Consider the following 5,664-nt stretch of genomic DNA (forward strand, 5'->3'; position numbering starts at 1 on the left):
AGTTGTTGATCAAATAAAGCTAATATCAATGATCGAATTCCTAGATGTTATAATGGTCCAATCAACTAATGGTGCATAGTAGCCGACTGCTTGGCGGATTTAAAAAACCAACAAGAAGCTTATAAAAGGGTGAATGCTTGGAAGTTTTTGGCTGACATTCTTGGATGATTCTTGGATGAGTTTTGTTGAATTTTTGAGTCAGTTTGGAGTAATTCAAATGCAAAGAAAGTGAGCAAAAGAGAAAGCTTCATTGGTAATTCATTTCAATTTGCATTATTTTAGTTTTTGCTTGTATTTGATTTTCCTCTTTAGATTTCTATAAGCAATAATTGTTGTAAGAGATTTCTTGGCTCCCCGAAGCTATGAGAAAGGTAGAGGTAGGTTGTTGAGTAGGAGATTGGGGGAATGTCGAACCACATTATGCCAATTTGTTTGCTATTGTTTGGTTTTTTATTTACTCCTATTGCATACTAACTATTGTATGCACAGAACAAAGTCAAATTCGCATGGAGCAAAGTGAGGGTCTATCCCTCCCAAGACTATAATTTATTCTCTCTTTTACCAGGGAAAAGTTCTTTGTTTATTACTCCATCTCTATAAGACTAGAAAGATACTTAAATACAAGCATATATTCAACCCTTTTAATGGTTCAACCGACAAGTTTAAAGTATGTCGATCCTCTTATGAGATAAGTAGTAACCTCAATTATATGGACTAATTTCATCCATTAGTATAAGAATCCTATAAACACTAGATAAGCTACCAAATTGGTTCCCATAGATAGCCATCTTCAATAGATAATACAAAAATAGTAGAATCCAATCATAATGATAATTTGGATATTAGAACTAGTAGTGAGAGTGATCGTTTTAGTATAAAAAGTAGTCAAAATATCTATGATTTGGATATTAGAGTAGAATCTAATCATAATGAAAATTCTTTTCATAAATTCAGATATTTGTGGATTCAATGTGAAAATGATTATGAATCACATTATAAATAATTTTTTGGTGAAAAAAATGAATATTTATAAATTTTATGAATATCATTTGAAAATAAATAGTTATGATAGAATTGAACTTTCGATTGATCTAGAAACTTAGGATCCCATGGATGAAGATATGGTATCAGTGGATTATTCTCTAACAAGCCAACTATGCACTAGACTAAATATCACTATTTCAATAATATTTCCTCATGCTTTAAGACTATCTCACATCTATATTTGATCCATCACTAAGAAACAATGTTATAAAGAGCTTTTGATACAATCTACCAATTATATAAGATAACAAGATCGTAAGCAAAAATGTGATTTCATTAATCAAATATATGACTACCTTTTATAGTAATTTCTTTTACAATCTAATTGTTCTACAGTATTACCACTAACACATACATCTACATTGACATTTAACATAACCACAAATGGGGTTTCAAAAGCTAACATATTGGTTGTTTTGAACTCATAGTAAAGGGAATGAAATTAAAGTTGTCGTAAATGACAACATCAAATATTAGTATGTGATGACCTCTTTTTGCTATTTATAGGCATGCTAAAAAAACAACAAATTTTATAAGTATCATGTTCTTAGTTTTGTAATTCATTACCAACTAAGAGTTAAACTCAAGCTACTATAAATCACAAGATTAGTATGTGATGATCCACTTCCAATTGTTTATGAATGGACAAGAAAGTCAACAAAATTGGCAAGTATCATCTTCCCAATTTTTTATGCAAGCTCTACTCAATTTTCATTCATATTATGTATCAATTATTGATCGAAATAGGTAACTATGTGATGATTAAGATCCAATTGGACCTAACTAACTATTTTCATGTTTGATGAGCACAACCAATATGCATTCTTATGTAGGAGAGTGGAACACAACATACATTGTTTCTAGCTTTTATTTTACACATTTGATTGATATGGTTATGATTGTATCCTCATTGAATGAAGAATGTCATATTTGTCTTCTATTTTAGAAAGTGAGGGGAGGGGCAATGGATTAATTTTTTTAGTCTTATTATTTATAGACTAAGACTTGTGAGGTTTAGACTTTATAGTTTGAGGATGTCCTAATATTAAGGATGACAACTATCAAGTTAAACTTCTTTGATGGATCGAGTCTCAATTTAAACTATGTTATTACTTCTTGCAAGACTTGGATGTTTACATTAGATAAGTATAAAGAATAGCTATATATGATGTAGAATGAGTGTTTAATTGATTGGACAGCATTTGACACAAAATTATGTTTTAGCTAAACTATATGGTTCTATGTTCACATGAATTATAATGATGGTTTCAAATGGTTCAAAGATCTCTATGACAAATAACTTATTTTTTGAATGAAATATTAAATAAATTGTGTAAAAACTCACAATAATAATTTACTTATGATATGTTAGTACCCCAAACATCTGAGGGAGAGATTATTCGAATCCCAAGTGGTGAGAACCACGTTGTTTTGATGTTTGGTCAAACTAGTTTAATTTAGAGCTTACTATTGTTATTGATATGTGTGCTTAAGTGTGTAGGGACTTAAGAGAACACACATGTACACAATAACTTAAGAATTGGTGGGCTATGGTGAAGGGTGATATGGGGCACCCAATGGACAAGAAAGGACGAGGAGCATTGGAGGCAATGAGATCTTGGTAGAAGACGCAAGCGAGTGAAAAGGAATATATGGGAAGAGAGTTGAAGAGCTCGGTGCATCTAAGAAACAAGAAGCTATGGAAGAGTACTCTAATAGAGCAAGAAGGACTCACAGGGAATGAACTGGAAGAGCTTGGTGCATCTGAGAGATTAGGAGGAAGTCTATGTAAGATAAGCTAGTAAGATGAGTTAAGTGATCTATACTTAGGACGATGGTGAACTCAACTTAGGTGGATCCAAGCATAATTGGCTAAATCAGGAGGTTCGAGTGATTGGAATAGGGATTTCGATCCATCGATGCACAGTGATTATCCATTATCTATTTGAATAGGTTATTGCGGGATTCAGATTAAGGTATCGAAAATCATATTGGACAATCAGAAGCCATGTGGAAGCTGATTCACCAGTGCAGATTAGATGTCAGATGTATTGGAAGATTGATGAATAGGATCAAGTGATTGGATGCCACATGGGATACTATCCAGAGAAAATATCCTAGCTGACCGAGTTTCAGTCGATCGGAAGAGAGTTTGGTAGACCGAAAGGATGTGACAACAACAATAGTGATGAACGAAGACCTCTTCGTGGATGAGATTGATCTGCCACGTCAATAGTTTCTAGTCAACCAAATGGATTTTTCGATTGATCGAATGTGTCATGTCAGCACTTGACCAGAATCTATAAAAGGAGGTAAGAAACTCATGTTCAAGTGACCATACAATCGACACAGTGACATTAATCTCAAAATCTACTGTATTTCCTTTCCTCCTTGTAATATTAATTTGTGTAATAGATTTCTTTGCATCCGACACTTTACCGAAGAGAAGAAAGTAGTGGATAGACAATTTATGCATGCACCTTGAGCATAGCAACCTGGGTTATGAACAAGTAAATCTTATGTCACATATTCTATTATGTTTGATTTATTTTAATTAATGTGTGTGGTTTGCTAAGCAATTAACAAGAGAAAATAAAACTTTTTATTTGTAGTACGTTATTCATCCCTCCTTCTCTAATGATTCTTAGTGCACCACTATAAATTATAGGAGAGAACCCTACAAGATATACCAAACAATTACTAAATCTTGATCTCTCCATAAAAACGCAAGACTTAAGATATACCAACTGGAAAATAGAAGAATATGCTATGCACATCAAACAATTACTAAATCTTTGAGTAATCCAAAGATCTGCTTCCAAACATAGGAGCCCATCTTTTATAGTAAATAAAAGATCCGAACAAAAACGTGGTCAATCAAGAATGATATTTAATTATAAAAGGTTAAATGATTATTGTCAAGAAGACAGTTACAAATATCTGATAAAGACTAACTACTCAACAAAATACAAAACTCAAAATGGTATTCAAAGTTTGATATGAAATCAGGATTCTGGCAAGTTAAAATGCATCTTGATTATATTGAATGGATAGTCTTCTCGTGTCCAGAAGGGCATTTTTAATGGTTAGTAATGTCATTCAAACTTAAGGTAATACCCCAAATTTTCTAAAGGAAGATGGATGATATTTTTAGAAATGTCTCTATGCTCACCTACGTCTACATTGACGATGTGCTAATTTTTTCTAAAACAAAATATGAACATTTTAGTCATCTACATGTTATTTTTAACCTCTTTGAAAAGCATAGCCTCATAGTTTCGCAGAAGAAAATGAAACTAGCCATAAAACACTTAGATTTTCTTGGAACAGAAATCGGACAAGGACGAATTAGACTCCAACCCCATATTTCATCTAAGATACTCACTTTTCCAGACAAAATGGAAGATACAAAAACATTAAGAGTATTTTTAGGACTCTTAAAGTATGTCAGACATTACCTCTAGGATATAGGAAAACTTAGTGGACCCTTATACAATAAAACGTCAATTACGGGTCAAAAATTTTTTAATCAACAAGACATAGAGCTAGTTAAACAAATCAAAGAATTAGTAGAACTATTCTAGTTTTAACTCTACCACTGGACTTTGACTATTTGGTGATAGAAACAGACATATGTGAAATAGGTTGAGGAGGAGTTTTATTTAGAAAAACTCCAAATATGATCCCAAAACCTCAAAATCTTTGTACAGATATGCCTAAGGAAAATACAAAGAAAAAGATCACTTAACTTCTCTAGATAAACTAAATTCTAGTGGTCATTTACTGTCTTGACACATTTATACTCTTTATTTTCAATAAACAAAAAATTACTATCCGAACTGACTACGAGACAATTGTGAAATACAATCAACGAACCAAAGGATTACATAAAATCTTAAGCATAAAACGATGGCTTAAGTTCACAAATATAATTATAAATCTTACTATTTTATTAAGAATGTGGACTCTTTACTAACTAATTTTGGTGAACCCTTTTTTCTTTTTATACTAAAAATAATTTTAAGATAATTTTTTCTAGTTATTTTTTATATAAAAAATATGCACTGTTATGGTTCTCTTTAGTCCTATATCTTAGGATTAACAACACCGTGAGCAGAGAAGCTTATATAAGTACATTGGGTTGGCGGTATTAGATAGCATATCTTTCTCAGCCTTTTGGCTAAGATCAAGTATAGTATCTATTTTTATCAATTTAATATATTATATAAAAAATTAAATTAAATTTTTATGAGGGAGAGTCTGTTATAATAGCTTACTGTTGGGGTTCTTGAGTGTCGCCCTTGCATTGCACTACTGCATGAGTCTGACGCACCCTTACCAAGTCTAATTTATAGGCCCGGGGCACTAATTTATGCATATTTATGTATTATATTACACATCTAATGTGTATGCACGATGACTAGTAAAGGATTAAAAATCCAGTGGGATTATATTAAGGGAACAAATAATTTCCTAACAGATACTTTATCTCAACTATTACATTAAACTTCACTAAATATTATAGGATTAATGGATCGACAAAAGAAGGGCAAACTTTTGCCACAAAAACCATGAGATTTTGGCAACCAAGAATTACAACAGTTTACAAACTATGAGAAT

General features: G+C 31.9%; 1 pseudogene; it reads left to right on the top strand.

Moving 5' to 3' along the window:
• The first annotated feature begins 5,203 nt into the window (after positions 1 to 5,203).
• On the top strand, positions 5,204 to 5,382 carry LOC121978807 (annotated as a pseudogene).
• Positions 5,383 to 5,664: the final 282 nt, after the last annotated feature.

The sequence above is a fragment of the Zingiber officinale genome, chromosome 4B (assembly GCF_018446385.1).
Source record: "Zingiber officinale cultivar Zhangliang chromosome 4B, Zo_v1.1, whole genome shotgun sequence".
Taxonomy (NCBI): Eukaryota; Viridiplantae; Streptophyta; class Magnoliopsida; order Zingiberales; family Zingiberaceae; genus Zingiber; species Zingiber officinale.